A 20,627-nucleotide genomic window follows, 5' to 3' on the forward strand; every position below is an offset into this window, starting at 1 on the left:
AGTTGATGAGAATTCAACTGAATGAGGACCAGGCAGAACTACAGAGGGATCTGGACAGGCTGCAGGACTGGTCCCAAAACTGGCTCCTGGAGTTCAACCCCACCAAGTGCAAAGTCATGAAGATTGGCAAAGGGCAAAGACAACCACAGACGGAGTACAGTCTAGGGGGTCAGAGACTACAAACTTCACTCAAGGAAAAGGATCTGGAGTGAGTATAACACCGGGCACATCTCCTGAGGTGCACATCAACCAAATAACTGTGGCAACATACGGGCATCTGGCAAACTTGTGAACAGCATTCCGACATCTTAATAAGGAGTCATTCAGGACCCTGTACACTGTGTACATTAGGCCCATACTGGAGTATGCAGCGACAGTTTGGAACTCTCACCTAGCCAAGCATGTAAGGAAACTAGAGAAAGTGCAAAGGTTTGCAACAAGACTAGTCCCAGAGCTAAGGGGTATGTCCTACAAGGAGAAGTTAAGGGAAATCAATCTGACAACACAGGAAGATAGGAGAGACAGGGGGGATATGATAACGACATATAAAATACTGAGAGGAATAGACAAGGTGGACAGAGACAGGATGTTCCAGAGATGGGACACAGCAACAAGGGGTCACAGTTTGAAGTTGAAGATTCAGATGAACCACAGGGATGTCAGCAAGTATTTCTTCAAAGAGTTGTCAGGAAGTGGAACAGTCTGGGAAGTGATGTAGTGGAGGCAGGATCTATACATAGCTTTAAGGAGTGGTATGATAAAGCTCACGGAGGGGGTAGAGTGACTGAGTAGCGGCCAGTGAAGAGGCGTGGCCAGGAGCTGAGACTTGATCCCTGCAACCATAACTAGGTGAGTACCTACACACACACACAAACAAGTGGTAATGTATTATTTACAGTGAGCAAAGTCAGGGTATTTTTCCAGAATGGTTTGTAATATACCACTGTGGATAAAATTCTTTGACATATCTTGAACATTTCTGAGTGAGTCGTCTCTAAATTCATTAATTTTATCGCACTCCAGTACATCATGATGCTTGGTGTGACAATAGTCCATCTGGCAAAGTTTACATTTTGTTTGGTCTACAACCGAGGAGGTGGTGAAGAATCTGCTAAGTGACCTTGATACCTCAAAGGCGGTGGGACCGGACAATATCTCTACATGAGTCCTTAGAGAGGGAGCAGACACTGTGTGTGCCATTAACCATAATTTTCAACACATCCTTGAAACTGGGCAACTATCTGAGGTATGGAAGACGGCAAATGTAATCCCAATTTTTAAGAAAGGAGACAGAAATGAGGCACTAAACTATAGATCAGTGTCACTGACATGTATAGTATGCAAAGTCATGGAGAAGATTATCAAGAGGAGAGTGGTGGAGCACCTGGAACGGAACAAGATTATAAACGGCAACCAGCATGGATTCATGGAAGGTAAATCCTGTGTCACAAACCTACTGGAGTTTTATGACAATGTAACAGAAGACACCAGAGAGAGGGGTGGATCATATTTTCTTGGACTGCAAGAAGGCCTTCAACACAGTTCCTCACAAGAGATTAGTGCAGAAGTTAGAGGATCAGGCACGTATAACAGGAAGGGTACTGCAATGGATCAGAGAATACCTGACAGGTATTCTCGACTGGCGACTGGGCATTCACGAATGTTCGAAGCTCGCGGAAATGGAACTCGTGAATGTGGAGGGCCACCTGTATGTGAATGACATGATGGAAGGGATAGACTCAGAAGTATCCCTGTTCGCAGATGATGTGAAGTTAATAAGGAAAATTAAATCTGATGAGGATCAGGCAGGACTACAAAGAGACCCGGAGAGGCTGGACATGTGGTCCAGCAAGTGGCTCCTTGCATTTAACCCCGCCAAATGCAAAGTCATGAAGATCAGGAAAGGGCAAAGAAGACCGCAGACAGAATACAGAAGAGGTGGCCAAAGACAGCAAACCTCACTGAGGGAGAAAGATCTTGGGGTGAGTATAATACCGAGCATGTCTCCAAAAGCACACATCAACCAGATAACTGCTACAGCATATGGGCGCCTGGCAAACCTAAGAATAGTGTTCCGATACCTCAGTAAGGAATCATTCAAGACTCTGTACACTGTGTGCGTCAGGCCCATACTGGAGTATGCAGCACCAGTTTGGAACCCACACCTGGTCAAGCTTGTCAAGAAATTTGGGAAAGTGCAACAAGGCTAGTTCCAGAGCTAAGGGGAATGTCCTATGAAGAAAGGTTAAGGGAAATTGGCCTGACAACACTGGTGGACAGAAGGGTAAGGGGTGACATGATAACGACATACAAAACACTGTGAGGAATGGATAAGGTAGACAGAGACAGGATACAGAAACAAGGGGCCACAATTGGAAATTAAAGACTCAGATGAGTCAAAGGGAAGTTAGGAAGTATTTCTTCAGTCATAGAGTTGTCAGGAAGTGGAATAGACTGGCAAGTGATGTTGTGGAGGCAAGAGCCATACACAGTTTTAAGATGAGCTATGATAAAGCTCATGGAGTAGGGGGAGAGAGGACCTTATAGTGGTCAGTGAAGAGGCTAGGCCAGGAGCTGAGTCTTGACCTACCCCCCCACCCCCACACACAATGAGGTATGATACAGCTTAGAAGAGGTATGATAAAGAGTGACCTAGTAGCAACCAGTGAAGAGGCAGGGCCAGGAGAACATAAGAAAGGAGGAACACTGCAGTAGGCCTGTTGGACCATACTGGGCAGGTCCTTCACTTCCTCAACTTCTGCAACCACACCTAGGGGAGTACAACTAGGCGAGTGAGTGTAAATAACTGACAAAAACTCTGCTAGGATACCACCACAGTACGACAACGACAGGAGAAGGGAACCAGACGGTCACACTCTGGTGCCAAACATGAACTACCAATCACCTTATTGTGGTAGTAGGGTCGTATTATTAGCACTAGGCTTCTGCATCACTGGTAGCTAGGTCTAATTAATCCTACCTCTGGATAGCTGATCATCATACATTCACAATTAATCCATTCCAGAGAGTGTGACTAATGGTGAAATTGACAATTTGCAAAACCATTTTCCCCATAAGAAATAATGTAAATCCAATTAATCTGCTCCAGGCACCCAGAATTATTAACAAAAAATTTTTTTTTTACCTTAACCCGTAAACGGTCCAAGCAGATCTACATTCACATGTGTAGTGCTTCAAAAGTAGATCCACGTTGTTTTACATATTTTCAAATATAACAAAAAAAAAGTAGATCAAAGTTTTTTATACATTTTCAAATGTAAAAAAAAAGATCTATTTTTTTTACATACTTTCAAATGTTGAAAAAACGTATATATACGTTTGGACCGTTTACGGGTTAAACTGTCCAAACGTAGATCTACGTTCACTCGCGTGGTGCTCCGAATATTTTGAAAAATAAAAAAAGTTTTTTTTTTTTTAAATGAAGAGCACATTTTTCTACATGTTATAGAATTAAAAAAAAAATTTAGGGTCAGTATTTACCGAGATACAAGACCGTGAAGTTGGCACTGGATGCTCAACTGTCGGCAACATCGACTCCTGCCGCTTGCAGAAGTGTTGCCAATATACCTTTTTTTTCTCGTTTTTATTTTAGTTTATATATTTTTTATGTTCTGATAATTACAATTTATAATAGTTCTTGTAATTTCATGGCCAATCTTTGTTATGACACTAATATTAGGTACTGAAATAGTGCTCAAATAGTCACAATCACATTGACAGGTGAACATTTACACCTGCCTGGCTTATTCACTATTGTCTAGAAATATATACAAAATATTTACAGGTCTCAGCAATGTTTTAGATACCCTGGCATATACCTTGAAGCATGTTGTTATGGTAGGCATCCCTATACTGTTGACAGCCGGGTGACATTTGATAAATGCACACTGCTCCAGCTAACTCTCGCTGTATTTGTTATCACTGTTACACACAAACATGTCTTGTCTCTCTGTCTATTTATATATCTATCTGTCTATCTGCCTGTCTGTCTGCCTATCTATCTGTCTCTGTCTATCTGTCTGCCTGTCTGTCTGTCTGTCTCTGCTTATCTGTCTTTTATCTGTCTTTCTGTCTGCCTGGAGTATAGGATATCAAACTCCTTGAAGAATCGTGTTATGACATCTGTTATCAGCTTGGTGACATTTGATAAATGGGTGCTCTGGGGAGTCCTGGCTTTGTTTTTACTGATACACACAAACATGTTCCTGTCTATCTGTCTGTCTGTCTGTCCATCTGTCTGTCTACCTATGAATCTGTCTGTCTATCTATGCCTGAAATTTTTGATTATCCTAGGTAATTTACACTATGCATAATAACTGTACTTATGTGTACATGTGAGACAGAGATATAGATAGAGATACAGATAGATAGATATATAGATAGACAGATATATGGATAGACAGATATATAGATAGACAGAGATATAGACAGATAGATATATAGACAGATAGAGATATAGACAGAGATATAGACAGACAGCCAGAGACAGCCAAAGTAAGCCAGCCGGCCAGCCTGCTGAATGCATAAGAACATAAGAAAGAGGGGAACACTGCAGCAGGCCTACTGGCCCATGCAAGGCAGGTACATGTCACACTCCCCCCCGGCTTAGGCAAATGACCCACCTAGTCAGGTCACATCCATTGACTAGCACAAGCTAGTAAGGTCCAACTCACACCCACCCACACTCACTTATGTATTTATCTAACCTATTTTTACTTTCCTCTTAAAATGGAAGTGTTAATGCAACATGGCATCAGTGAATCCCTGGTGTTTGCCATGCTATTTGCTCTAGCTGGCACTCAATTGAACTGGTGCTCCCACAAGGTACTAAGTGCTCCCAGATTTTTTTAATAGTGCGCACACTGAGTGCACAGGCCCATTCTTTCATGTCTAGGCAACTCAAGCCTATTGTGCCAAATTTGAAGGAATGAAAAAGAAAACGTTGATCTACGTTTGGAGCACTATGCATGCAAACGTAGATCAACGTTTGGACAGTTTAAGGGTTAAAGATAGATTTACATGCACAAAAGAATGAACATTCAACATGACACTTAAGCCTTTATTGAAGGCTGTTGTTGGTGGATGGAAGACAGGGAGGAGGGGAGAGGGAAGAGAGGTTATTCTTTGGAAGGGAAATCCCCCTCCATAAGGACTCGAGGGTCGCAACCACTACCACCCTCTACCACTATCACTACCACCACCACTTTTGTATTTTTCTACAATCTTTTTCTTTAATTCTATCGTGTTTGCCACCTTCTTTACCAAAGGGCTGGCACTAGCTTACTTTGGGCCCATGGTGGCTTATTTAGTGGTTGCAAGCACTAAAACGAACGGAATATTACAATTTGTATCGTATGAATGTGTGGGATCGTGTTCACTCGCTGATAAACAATGAGACACTGACTGTGGCCGCGTCAGGGCCGCTCGTACGTGTCTGGGACAAACAACTATTTGCGAGTCAGTATTTTGACGAAAAAAGTTACGATTTTCGAAAATTACGACTTCCAATGCCTACAAAAAATGAGTGTCCACTGTATATAGATTAATAGCATTTATTAAGGAAAAGGAGCAGGTTAGTGAAGTGTGCAGTACTGCATGTCATGCTAGTGAGTGTGCATATGCTAAGGTCAGACAAAGCTGCCAGTAAACAAACATATACACTAATACAAAGGGACATTGCTTCTAAATAAGTGTTTTCAGGCCTTGTAGGAGCTAGAATTAAACTACTATAACCTCGGACAATCAAAACGCAGGACAAAGATTTTTCTGGAACTGACAGAGTAATTTAATGCACACAAAGACAGCCCTCTACATTACAATGAGTTTACATTTTTATCACATTGTTTTTCTTAAACACCCTTGGATTTTCAGAGTGGTAGACTAGCAACAATTTAATTTTGCAGTCCCCACTAGCATTACCACACAACAAGAGTGTTAGCCTGTCTTTCATGGGCTTGTGTCCTGGCAATGATTTTTCTTGTGTGATGTAGGTTCTCTTAGGCTTTCCTTTCCAAAAGAGGCCGGTTTCATCACAACTAAAAGCTTGTTGAGGAATAAATCCCTAAATGCCTACATAGCTATTAAATTCTTTAACAAACTTTTCAGCCTTGTCTGTTAACAGTGGAAGCCTTCCCATGCCTTACTACACTATAAATCCCACTCCTCTTTTAAAACAAGCCTCTACTTGCCTTAAACTCATCACTTATTTCCCAGGGTGTCTCACCTAAGATCAGTATATACTGTAATTGCTTTGATTTTTCACAAATTATTGTTTCAGAAACACTATCACCTGCAAATTGTTTTTTAATTCACAGTAACAAAAAATTTTCATTTTTTTCAATTATCTGTGACTTTTACACAGCAAAAATTTTCACTCCTTGTGCCACATCAGCCCCTCTTATTGCCTCTTTATTTTTCAATATGGATGATATGGTAGATTTTGCCATACCATATTGAGTGGCCAGGTCTGACACACATTCCACTTTCCCACTTCACAATGATTTCTTTTTTCACTTTAATTGTTGTTCTCGCTGCTTTCTAGTCAGGCTTGTTTGGATCACTACTCTTTTTTCAGGGTCATGATTACTTATTTTCAATGAAGGTATTTAAAAACTCCACAGAATAACAATGAATTATCAAAAAGTTTCACAGAGCTTGTACGAACAGTACTTAATGAACAAAAGCTGACGAGAGAATAAGTGCGTGATGCTTTGTTTTCGTCAGACTTCATCCAGGTGGATCATTTTGTTTAGGTCAAATATCAGGGCAACATCTGAATACTGAGTCAAATTTTTCTCGAATAAGCTGGGTGAATATCAAGTTGTACAAATGCAGGGATGTACGAATATTGAGGTTCCACTGTATAACATTTACACCACACATTACCCTCAGAAGTGACATCTCCACTGCCTCCAGCCTCCTCCTCAATGCAACATTCACAACCCATGCTTCACACTTATATTAGAGTGTTAGTACCACTACATTGTCTCTGCAGACTCCTCAGTACACATCTCATCTTTTACTCCTAGTCAATTCTATGGTTCACCTTGCATTTCATAGACCCATCTGCTGGTGAGTACACTCCCAAATATCTGAACATATTCACTTCCTCCATACTCCCTCCCTCTAATCTGATATGCAATTTTTCATTACCTAAATTTTTTGTTACCTTTCATCACCTTGCTCTTTCCAATGATCATTTTTAATTTCTATCTTTTACATACCCTCCCAAATTCATTCGTCAACCATTGCAACTTCTATTCAGAATCTCCCAAAAGCACAGTGTCATCAGCAAAAAGCAACTGTTATGAGAATATTTCATAACATTCCATTGATTTTAGTGCCTGCAAGTGCTAAATAAGCTACCACGGCTCCAAAGAAAGCTCCTAGTGCCAAGCCTTTGGTAAAGAAGGTGAGAAATACGATTGAATTTAAGAAAAACATCATTCAACAATATGATAGTGGCGTACGTGTGGGCGAACTGGCCAGTATGTATAACAAATCCCTTACAACCATATCTTCCATCATACCCAAGAAAAAGGAAATCAAGGATGCTGTTGTTGCAAAGGGGGTAAATATGCTGACAAAAATGAGATCACCAGTACTCAAAGATGTTGAGATGTTATTATTGGTGTGGATAAACGAGAAACAATTAGCAGGAAATACTCTTATGATGTCACTTATTTGTGAAAAGGCTAGGCAGTTGCATGATGATTTGGTAAAGAAAGTGCCTGCAACTAGTGGTGATGTGAGTGAATTTAAGGCCAGCAAAGGCTGGTTTGAGAGATTTAAAAAGCGTACTGGCATACACAGTGTGGTAAGGCATGGTGAGGCTGCCAGTTCTGACAACAAAGCGGCTGAAAAATATGTGCAGGAATTCAAGGAGTACATAGAGACTGAAGGACTGAAACCTGAACAAGTGTTCAATTGTGATGAAACAGGCTTCGTTTGGAAGAAAATGTCAAAGAGGACCTACATTACTCAGGAAGAAAAGGCACTGCCAGGACACAAGCCTATGAAAGACAGGCCGACACTAATGTTCTGTGCTAATGCTAGTGGGGATTTCAAAGTGAAGCCGTTACTAGTGTACCATTCTGAAAATCCCAGAGTGGTCAAGAAAAACAATGTTATGAAGAGTAAATTGTGTGTGTTTTGGAGATCTAATAGTAAGGCATGGGACACAAGGGACACTTTCGTCAAGTGGTTCAATGAAGTGTTTGGCCCTAGTGTGAAGAATTGCCTCCTGGAAAAGAAATTGGATCTCAAGTGCCTCCTAGTAATGGACAATGCACCTGCTCATCCTCCAAACTTGGATGACCTATTTCTGAAGGAGTTTGGGTTCATCACAGTAAAGTTCTTGCCCCCGAATACCACTCCTCTCCTCCAGCCCATGGACCAGCAGGTCATTTCAAACTTTAAAAAACTCTACACCAAAGCAATGTTTGAAAGGTGCTTTAATGTGACCTCAGACACTCACTTGACCCTATGAGATTTTTGGAAAGAACACTTCAGTATTCTCCACTGCGTAAGCCTTATAGGTAAGGCTTGGGAGGGAGTGACTACCAGGACTTTGAACTCTGCTTGGAGAAAATTGTGGCCAGATTGTGTCCACAAGAGGGATTTTGAAGGGTTTGAGGCAGCCCATGATGAGCCTATGTCAGTTGTGAACTCTATTGTTGCACTGGGGAGTTCCATGGGGTTGGATGTGAGTTTGGAGGATGTGGAAGAGTTGGTGGAGGACCACAACGAAGAGCTAACCACTGAGGAGCTGCAAGAGCTTCAGCAGGAAGAGCAACAGATCGCAGCTCAGAATCTTGCTGCAGAGGAGGAGGAAGAGAGATGGAAGAAGGTGCCTTCTTCAGAAATTAAGGAGATTTTTGAAATGTGGGGTAGGATGGAAAGATTTATGGAGAAACATCACCCAGAGAAGAATGTTGCAAGCCATATCGGCAACTTGTACAGTGACAGAGTCTTGGCCCATTTTAGGGAAGTTTTAAAGAGACACCAGAAACAGAGCTCTCTGGACAGTTTTTTTGTGAGACAGGACTCCAGTGACTCTCAAGGTGGTCCTAGTGGCATTAAGAAACAGAGAAGAGAAGTAACCCCAGAAAAGCAATTGGTACCCGAGGTGTTGATGGAAGGGGATTCCCCTTCCAAACAGTAAATAATCCAATCTGTCTCCTTCTCCAGTCTTCCATACAAAAGAAGAAGAATCGCCAATAAAGGTAAGTGTTATTCTGTTAATGTTTAATTCATCATGTGCCACTGTATTGTTTATGTACTACATCTATATTTCATGTAAAAAAAATTTTTGTTTTAATACTTCTGGGTGTCAGGAATGGATTAATTGCATTTACATTATTTCTTATGGGGAAAATTTATTCGAAAATCGTCTATTTCGATAATAGTCACACTTCCAGGAACGGATTATGGACGATTATTGAGGGACCACTGTATTAATATTAATATGTGAGAGGTGAGTGGCAGGGTGTTTATTGAATAAAATCAGAATGGCACACCATCATCTTCTAACTTGGCACTTAAAGCAAGAGACTTACGACTCCTCTTTTTATCACAGCTAACCTTAGATGCCATCGTCAATGAGAGCCAACTAGTTAACGAATAAACGAGAGAGAGAACGAGATACAGAGTTGAGACAATGTAAGAATACAAACTGAACAGGTAGTGGGCGATCACTTGGTCAGGCGAAATAAATGCGTATTAATGTGTCTACTTTTAGTTCATTCACATACGTTTTTAAGAGTTTGTAAAACATTTACCTCAATATTTTTTTTATTATAATAATAATTACCTCACAATACAAATACTCTTACATTGTGTACAAGTTAGTACAGAATAAACAAACAGCAACACACCATTTATAGAGTGAATGAAGATTTTTTTTTTTTTTCAACAAGTCAGCCGTCTCCCACCGATGCAGGGTGACCCAAAAAGAAAGAAAATCCCCAAAAAGAAAATACTTTCATCATCATTCAACACTTTCACCTCACTCACACATAATCACTGTTTTTGCAGAGGTGCTCAGAACACAACAGTTTAGAAGCATATACGTACTTATAAAGATACACAACATATCCCTCCAAACTGCTAATCTCCCAAAACCCCTCCTTTAGAGTGCAGGCATTGTACTTCCCATTTCCAGGACTCAAGTCCGGCTATATAAAAATAACCGGTTTCCCTGAATGAAGATATTATTATTATTATTATTATTATTATTATTATTATTATTATCATAATAAAAAGCACTAAACCCACAAGGGTCGTGAATTGCTATATATAGAGTGAAGGCATACGAAAAGAATATTTTTCCATAGTTATCCCCCAGTTTGACTAAAGAAAACGTAATTCTTCCGACACTCCCTACACAGCTGCTTTGTAAACAAATCTCATATTTACGTCAGTTTTTATTCTGAGTGTATGTATCATGTTTATATGCTATGTAACGGGTTTCATATATAATTTTGAGGAAGATATCATAGATGGATTAATGAAAATGCCTATATTAATGTAAAATAAGACATTTAGTGTGCCCAAGAGTGATTATTATTATGTAGTACATATTGGCGTCATAAGCAGAGAGACTCTTAGCTTTATTAATGTACACCAGCACAGCGTGTAAGTATATTTAGGTACAGGTACACATAAGTATAATTATCAGAGTACATATAAAATATGCAGCAACTTTAAAACACTTGAAATTTTGGAAAGTTTCCTGATATAATAGATGTGGTCACGGAGAATGTAAACAAACTGGGTGGGGGGCGCCGCATTTGAAAGACCGCTTGCCATATAGCAAATTTTGGTCATAATTTGACATCGCCGTATTAGCGGAATGCCGTAAGGCGAAACGCCGTAAAGCGGGGCCCTACTGTATTCAACAATTGTGGTGACATCATGCATCCTGTCTAAGGCCTACTTTTACCAGAAAATAGTCTTCCTCTCTACTACATACCCTAACCTGAGCCTCATTATCCTCATAAAAAACTCTTAACTGTTTTCAGTCACCTACCACCTATTCCATACACTTGCAACATCTGCCACACTGCTTCCCTATCCATCCTATCATATGCCTTTTCTAAATCTACAAATGCAACGAACACTTCCTTACCTTTATCTAAATACTGTTCACTTATATACTTCAGTGTAAACACTAGGTCTACTTACCCTCTATCCTTCCTAAAGCTTCCTTGTTCATCTGCAGTCCTGCTCTCCATCTTACTCTTAATTCTTTCAATAATAACCCTACAATACACCTTACCAGGTATACTCAACAGGCTTATTCCCCTATAATTTTTACATTAATTTTGTCCCCCTTTCCTTTATATAAAGGACTACGCACACATTCTGTCAATCCCTAGGTACCTTCCCCTCTTTCATACATTTGCTGAACAAAAGCACCAACCGCTCCTAAACTATATTTCCACCTGCTTTGAGCATTTCTGTCTTGACCCCATCAATCCCAGCTACTTTACCCCCTGTCATTTTACCCACTGCCTCATGCACCTCCCCCACACTCACATCTTGCTCTTCCTTACTCCTAAAGAATGTTATACCTCCCTGGTCAATGCATAAAATTACTGCCATCCTTTCTTAATAAATATTTATCATTTCCTCAAAATATTCCTAATACTTGTAACTCACCATCTAATAACTCAGAAATTATCATAAGGAAAATAGTATTTCAGTTTTTAAAATTTCTTCCAAAAAGAGTTAACTGCGGCCTACACACACTAAAATCAATTCCAACTTTTCTCTAAGAAATATGGACCAATTTTTAAGAGAAAGCAAGTAAGTTTTATGTAAGCCTAGTGTACATAAGATACAAATGTTGAAGAATGGTCTTGAGGGTAAATAAATGTTATAGATACATAAGAGAATATTAAGGTAATTTAACCTAGGACAACCAAATACATTCAAACACCAACTTATTTCTAATCATAAAAGACATTCTCCAATTATTTCACAGAAACGAAATAGATTATTAAAATTGGAATCCCATGAAGGCAGTTAAACCCTAGATATTCAAGACCCCCTATACCACCATGGCATAAGATGTTGGGTGTTCATTGAGAACACTAGACATGTGGCAGGTATTAGGGAAAACATGTCTAGTATCCTGACTGGACAACTAGAGTCTTGGGCAATGATGGTGTAGTGGTCTAGAGCATGGAGAGTTTAGCTGGTTTTGTGGGAGGTTGCCCAAATGTATCAGGTTCAAAAATAAATTAAATACACACAAGTGCATACATGCACATACGTATCTGGCAGTGTTCCGGGAAAGCTTAATAATCACCAGGAATGCAAGGGGAATTCAACTAAGTATTAACGTAAGTGGTAAGTGTGATATTACTTCCTTTATATAACAATTTTTTTTTTTTTTTTTGCTAGCATCATAAGTTTGTGAGCAGAGTATATACACTGAACTACCAGTTTATAGGTTAACTCTGTAATATATTTATATTTAGAGGGTATGACTTTTTAACTCTGATTCTGAATTATTTCTACCTTTCTACTGTCCTATTTATTATTCTTCATTTCAAGATGTCTGTGAATTAGTGTCTTTAAATCTTTCAGTGTGTCATTTACATAAATAACTTTTTTTCCTTTAAAGTTTAAGTGAAAAATATTTGAGAACAGTCATTAAAGTTCATGAATTTTTTTTTTTTTTTTTATCACACTGGCCGATTCCCACCAAGGCAGGGTGGCCCGAAAAAGAAAAACTTTCACCATCATTCACTCCATCACTGTCTTGCCAGAAGGGTGCTTTACACTACAGTTTTTAAACTGCAACATTAACACCCCTCCTTCAGAGTGCAGACACTGTACTTCCCATCTCCAGGACTCAAGTCCGGCCTGCCGGTTTCCCTGAACCCCTTCATAAATGTTACTTTGCTCACACTCCAACAGCACGTCAAGTATTAAAAACCATTTGTCTCCATTCACTCCTATCAAACACGCTCACGCATGCCTGCTGGAAGTCCAAGCCCCTCACACACAAAACCTCCTTTACCCCCTCCCTCCAACCTTTCATAGGCCGACCCCTACCCCGCCTTCCTTCCACTACAGACTGATACACTCTTGAAGTTACTCTGTTTAGCTCCATTCTCTCTACATGTCCAAACCACCTCAACAACCCTTCCTCAGCCCTCTGGACAACAGTTTTGGTAATCCCGCACCTCCTCCTAACTTCCAAACTACGAATTCTCTGCATTATATTCACACCACACATTGCCCTCAGACATGACATCTCCACTGCCTCCAGCCTTCTCCTCGCTCCAACATTCATCACCCATGCTTCACACCCATATAAGAGCGTTGGTAAAACTATACTCTCATACATTCCCCTCTTTGCCTCCAAGGACAAAGTTCTTTGTCTCCACAGACTCCTAAGTGCACCACTCACCCTTTTCCCCTCATCAATTCTATGATTCACCTCATCTTTCATAGACCCATCCGCTGACACGTCCACTCCCAAATGTCTGAATACATTCACCTCCTCCATACTCTCTCCCTCCAATCTGATATCCAATCTTTCATCACCTAATCTTTTTATCCTCATAACCTTACTCTTTCCTGTATTCACTTTTAATTTTCTTCTTTTGCACACCCTACCAAATTCATCCACCAATCTCTGCAACTTCTCTTCAGAATCTCCCAAGAGCACAGTGTCATCAGCAAAGAGCAACTGTGACAACTCCCACTTTATGTGTGATTCTTTATCTTTTAACTCCACGCCTCTTGCCAAGACCCTCGCATTTACTTCTCTTACAACCCCATCTATAAATATATTAAACAACCACGGTGACATCACACATCCTTGTCTAACGCCTACTTTTACTGGGAAATAATTTCCCTCTTTCCTACATACTCTAACTTGAGCCTCACTATCCTCGTAAAAACTCTTCACTGCTTTCAGTAACCTACCTCCTACACCATACACCTGCAACATCTGCCACATTGCCCCCCTATCCACCCTGTCATATGCCTTTTCCAAATCCATAAATGCCATAAAACCTCTTTAGCCTTATCTAAACACTGTTCACTTATATGTGTCACTGTAAACACCTGGTCCACACACCCTCTACCTTTCCTAAAGCCTCCTTGTTCATCTGCTATCCTATTCTCTGTCTTACTCTTAATTCTTTCAATAATAACTCTACCATACACTTTACCAGGTATACTCAACAGACTTATCCCCCTATAATTTTTGCACTCTATTTTGTCCCCTTTGCCTTTATACAAAGGAACTATGCATGCTCTCTGCCAATCCCTAGGTACCTTACCCTCTTCCATACATTTATTAAATAATTGCACCAACCACTCCAAAACTATATCCCCACCTGCTTTTAACATTTCTATCTTTATCCCATCAATCCCGGCTGCCTTACCCCCTTTCATTTTACCTACTGCCTCACGAACTTCCCCACACTCACAACTGGCTCTTCCTCACTCCTACAAGATGTTATTCCTCCTTGCCCTATACACGAAATCACAGCTTCCCTATCTTCATCAACATTTAACAATTCCTCAAAATATTCCCTCCATCTTCCCAATACCTCTAACTCTCCATTTAATAACTCTCCTCTTCTATTTTTAACTGACAAATCCATTTGTTCTCTAGGCTTCCTTAACTTGTTAATCTCACTCCAAAACTTTTTCTTATTTTCAACAAAATTTGTTGATAACATCTCACCCACTCTCTCATTTGCTCTCTTTTTACATTGCTTTACCACTCTCTTAACCTCTCTCTTTTTCTCCATATACATGTACTCTTCCCTCCTTGCATCACTTCTACTTTGTAAAAACTTCTCATATGCTAACTTTTTCTCCCTTACTACATAAGAACATAAGAACATAAGAAAGGAGGAACACTGCAGGAGGCCTGCTGGCCCATACTAGGCAGGTCCTTTACAATTCATCCCACTAACAAACATTTGCCCAACCCAGTTTTCAATGCCACCCAAGAAATAAGCTCTGATGTGAAAGTCCCACTCAAATCCAACCCCTCCCACTCATGTACTTATCCAACCTAGATTTGAAACTACCCAAAGTCCCAGCCTCAATAACCCAACTAGATAGACTGTTCCACTCATCAACTACCCTATTTCCAAACCAATACTTTCCTATGTCCTTTCTAAATCTAAACTTATCTAATTTAAATCCATTACTGCGGGTTCTCTCTTGGAGAGACATCCTCAAGACCTTATTAATATCCCCTTTATTAATACCTATCTTCCACTTATACACTTCGATCAGGTCTCCCCTCATTCTTCGTCTAACAAGTGAATGTAACTTAAGAGTCTTCAATCTTTCTTCATAAGGAAGATTTCTAATGCTATGTATTAATTTAGTCATCCTACGCTGAATGTTTTCTAACGAATTTATGTCCATTTTGTAATACGGAGACCAGAACTAAGCTGCATAATCTAGGTGAGGCCTTACTAATGATGTATAAAGCTGCAGTATGACCTCTGGACTTCTGTTGCTTACACTTCTTGATATAAATCCCAGTAATCTATTTGCCTTATTACGTACGCTTAGGCATTGCTGTCTTGGTTTAAGGTTGCTACTCACCATAACCCCCAAGTCCTTTTCGCAATCTGTATGGCTAAGTTCTACATCATTTAACTTATAAGTACTAGGGTTATGGGCACTCCCAAGCTTCAGAACCTTGCATTTATCTACATTGAACTGCATCTGCCACTTTTCTGACCAAGAATAGAGTTTGTTTAAATCCTCCTGAAGTTCCATAACATCTACGTTTGAATCAATTATCCTACCTATCTTTGTGTCATCGGCGAATTTGCTCATATCACTAGTAATTCCCTCATCAAGATCATTGATATATATCATAAACAACAACGGGCCCAAGACTGATCCCTGTGGAACGCCACTTGTTACAGATCCCCACTCAGATTTAACCCCATTTATGGACACTCTCTGCTTCCTGTCAGTGAGCCATGACTCGATCCACGAGAGCACTTTTCCCCCAATGCCATGAGCTGCCACTTTCTTTAACAGTCTATGGTGTGGAACTCTATCAAAAGCCTTACTAAAATCTAAGTAAATAATATCAAATTCTTTATTGTGGTCAACAGCCTCAAAAGCTTTACTGAAGAAAGTTAATAAATTAGTTAGACAAGACCGGCCTCTTGTGAATCCATGCTGAGTATCATTAATCAAGCTATGCTTATCGAGATGGCTTCTTATAATCTCAGCTATAATTGACTCTAGTAATTTGCCTAAAATTGAGGTCAGGCTTATTGGGCGGTAATTTGACGGTAACGACTTGTCCCGTTTTAAAAATAGGAGTTACATTAGCCATCTTCCACATATCAGACACTACATCTGTTTGAAGAGATAAATTAAAAATATTAGTTAATGGCTCACAGAGTTCCATTTTGCATTCCTTAAGAACCCTTGAAAAAACCTCATCAGGACCCGGCGACTTATTTTGCTTCAGTCTGTCTATCTGCTTCACAACCATCTCACTAGTGACTGTGATGTTACATAATTTATCTTCTTCTAGCCCACTGTAAAAATTAATTTCTGGAATATTGTTAGTGTCTTCCTGTGTAAAAACTGAGAGAAAATAATTATTTAAAATCAAGCACATTTCATTCTCTTTGTCAGTAAGGTGCCCATAGTTATTTTTAAGGGGACCTATCTTATCTCTAACTTTTGTTCTATAGACCTGGAAAAAACTTTTTGGGTTAGTTTTAGAATCCCTAGCAACTTTAATTTCATAGTCCCTTTTAGCTTTTCTTATCCCCTTTTTAATGTCCCTCTTAATGTCAATATACTGATTCATAAGATGACCCTCACCTCTTTTGATACGCCTATAAATTCCTTTCTTATGCCCTAGTAGATATTTGAGCCTATTATTCATCCATTTTGGGTCATTTCTATTTGATCTAATTTCTTTATATGGGATAAACGCTCTTTGAGCAGCATGTACAGTGTTCAGAAAACTGTCATATTGATAGCTCTCTTCGTTACCCCAGTCAACAGATGATAAGTGTTCTCTAAGCCCATCGTAATCTGCTAAGCGAAAATCTGGGACTGTTACTGAGTTATCGCTACTATCGTACTTCCATTCAATGCTAAATGTAATTGATTTGTGGTCGCTAGCACCCAGTTCCTCTGAAATTTCTAAATTATTAACAAGGGATTCATTGTTTGCCATAACTAAGTCAAGCAGGTTATTTCCCCTTGTAGGTTCTGTCACAAACTGCTTCAAAAAACAATCCTGAAATACTTCTAAGAAGTCGTATGATTCTAAATTCCCAGTCAAGAAATTCCAATCAACATGACTAAAGTTAAAGTCTCCTAGAATTACTACATTATCGTGCCTTGTGGCCTTAACAATTTCCTCCCATAGTAGTTTCCCTTGGTCCCTATCTAAGTTTGGGGGATGGTATATCACCCCTAAAATCAGTTTTTCATGCCCCTCTGAAAATTCTATCCAAACAGACTCTGTATGTGTTACTTCAGACTTAATACCCGTTTTTATGCAACAGTTCAAGCGATCTCGGACATACAATGCCACCCCACCCCCTCTCCCAATACTTCTATCTTCTTGGAACAAATTTAAAACCCCGAATATGACATTCCGCAGGCATGTCCCGACTTTTTGAATTAAACCACGTCTCAGTTAAGGCAAATACATCAATGTTACCTACACTAGCAACTAATCTCAACTCGTCCATCTTATTCCTAGCACTACGGCAATTAGCATAATAAACATTGAAAGACTCTCCTTTCTCTTTACCCTTCCTGCTCATTTCTATTTTTCTACTAAACCTATTACTGTCCTTATCACCCAAGGTCCCTGGCTTTTCAATATCTATCTCGTTCTTATTATTACTAGTTCCCCTAGAACTCGTAATATTACTACACTGGGACTTCACTGTTTTCCTGCCAAAACCCATACCACTAACTATTCCTAGTTTAAAGTCCTAACTGCTCCCTCCACTGCAGTTGCCAGTGCTCCCACCCCACACCTAGATAAGTGAACCCCATCCCTAGCATACATGTCATTTCTGCCATAGAAGAGGTCTCAGTTGTCAATTTTCCTTACAGTATTTGTCCAGCCAGCAATTGACACCAATTGCCCTGGACAACCATTCATTTCCAACTCCCCTCCTTGGCAAAATACCACTCTCTTTACATCATCATTCCACCAATCGCTCCTCTTCCCTCCCGCACCCACTTTCCTGTAACCACAAACTTCTGCTGAACACTCTAACACTACATTTTTAAACCTACCCCATACCTCTTCGACCCCATTGCCTATGCTCTCATTAGCCCATCTATCCTCCAATAGCTGTTTATATCTTACCCTAACTGCCTCCTCTTTTAGTTTATAAACCTTCAGCTCTCTCTTCCTGATGCTTCTATTCTCCTTGTATCCCATCTACCTTTTACTCTCAGTGTAGCTACAACTAGAAAGTGATCTGATATATCTGTGGCCCCTCTATAAACATGTACATCCTGAAGTCTTCTCAACAGTCTTTTATCTACCAATACATAATCCAACAAACTACTGTCATTTCGCCCTACATCATATCTTGTATACTTATTTATCCTCTTTTTCTTAAAATATGTATTACCTATAACTAAACCCCTTTCTATACAAAGTTCAATCAAAGGGCTCCCATTATCATTTACACCTGGCACCCCAAACTTACCTACCACACCCTCTCTAAAAGTTTCTCCTACTTTAGCATTCAGATCCCCTACCACAATTACTCTCTCACTTGGTTCAAAGGCTCCTATACATTCACTTAACATCTCCCAAAATCTCTCTCTCTCCTCTCCATTCCTCTCTTCTCCAGGTGCATACATGCTTATTATGACCCACTTTTCACATCCAACCTTTACTTTAATCCACATAATTCTTGAATTTACACATTCATATTCTCTTTTCTCCTTCCATAACTGATCCTTCAACATTACTGCTACCCCTTCCTTTGCTCTAACTCTCTCAGATACTCCAGATTTAATCCCATTTATTTCCCCCCACCGAAACTCCCCTACCCCCTTCAGCTTTGTTTCACTTAGGGCCAGGACATCCAACTTCTTTTCATTCATAACATCAGCAATCATCTGTTTCTTGTCATCCGCACTACAGCCACGCACATTCAAGCATCCCAGTTTTATAAAGTTTTTCTTCTTCTCTTTTTTAGTAATAAAGTTGGTAGAATTACCGACAATATGTAAAGTAAAAGGACACAAGTGCAACTAATGTGACATTTATTGTGGCAACATTTCGCTCTCCAGGAGCTTTATCAAGCCATTACAAACAATACATGGACACAGAGGGTATATAAAGGCTCAGAGTGAGGTGCAATACTAGTGAGGTAACATTTCGATGTTCACTAGTGGTAGTAGTAGTAGTAGTGACAAAAGTAATACAATATGATAGAGCAATTAATTCGTACAAGCTTTTATATCCTTTTACTCTTGTACGAATTAATTGCTCTATCATATTGTATTACTTTTGTCACTACTACTACTACTACCACTAGTGAACATCGAAATGTTACCTCACTAGTATTGCACCTCACTCTGAGCCTTTATATACCCTCTGTGTCCATGTATTGTTTGTAATGGCTTGATAAAGCTCCTGGAGAGCGAAACGTTGCCACAATAAATGTCACATTAGTTGCACTTGTGTCCTTTTTCTTTTTTAGTAAATGTCTACAGGAGAAAGGGTTACTAGCCCATTTCTCCCGGCATTTTAGTCGCCTCATGCGACACGCATGGCTTAGGAATTTCTTATTAAACACAATTATTATATCAAGTCTCTTTTTGTATTACAAAGAGAAAGTTGTTTTTTATCTGCTATGTTCAACTTCCTAAATATTAATAGTATTACATTCATGAGAAGCAGGAGCACTAAACCCAGAGGGGTCATGCAGTGCCTGGGGAACATGAAGTAATCAGATTGGATTCAAGGAAGAAAAAAACAGCTCTAATTCCTTGGATCAAGCATTGTTCACTGGCATCAAGGCACCTGCCCTGATGCCCTTGTAATACAAGATATGTGACAGTGACAACTTTAGATTTCTGAAGCAATGATAAAATTAGCAAAGAAGAATAACCAGAATAAAGATAGTGTTTAACCCTTTTGGTGTTGGTTCCATTGTATCACAGCTTTGAAGCCAATGTCGGTCCCATACTATGATGCCATGAGCTCAGTTCACTCAGATAAGCTGTGAGTGGTAAATTTGGGCCTAGATATGACAGAGTGAAGGATAGCAGATGAACAAGGAGGCTTTAGGAAAGGTAGGGGGTGTGTAGACCAAGTGTTTACAGAGAAACATATAGGCGAACAGTATTTAGATAAGGGTAAAGAGGTTTTTGTGGCATTTATGGATTTAGAAAAGGCATATGACAGGGTGGATAGGGGGCCAATGTGGCAGATGTTGCAGGTGTATGGTATAGGATGTAGGTTACTGAAAGCAGTGAAGAGTTTTTATGAGGATAGTGAGGCTCAGGTTAGAGTATGTAGGAGAGAGGGAGATTATTTCCCAGTAAAAGTAGGCCTTAGACAAGGATGTGTGATGTCACCGTGGTTGTTC

Source organism: Cherax quadricarinatus, chromosome 56, assembly GCF_038502225.1.
Source record: "Cherax quadricarinatus isolate ZL_2023a chromosome 56, ASM3850222v1, whole genome shotgun sequence".
Taxonomy (NCBI): Eukaryota; Metazoa; Arthropoda; class Malacostraca; order Decapoda; family Parastacidae; genus Cherax; species Cherax quadricarinatus.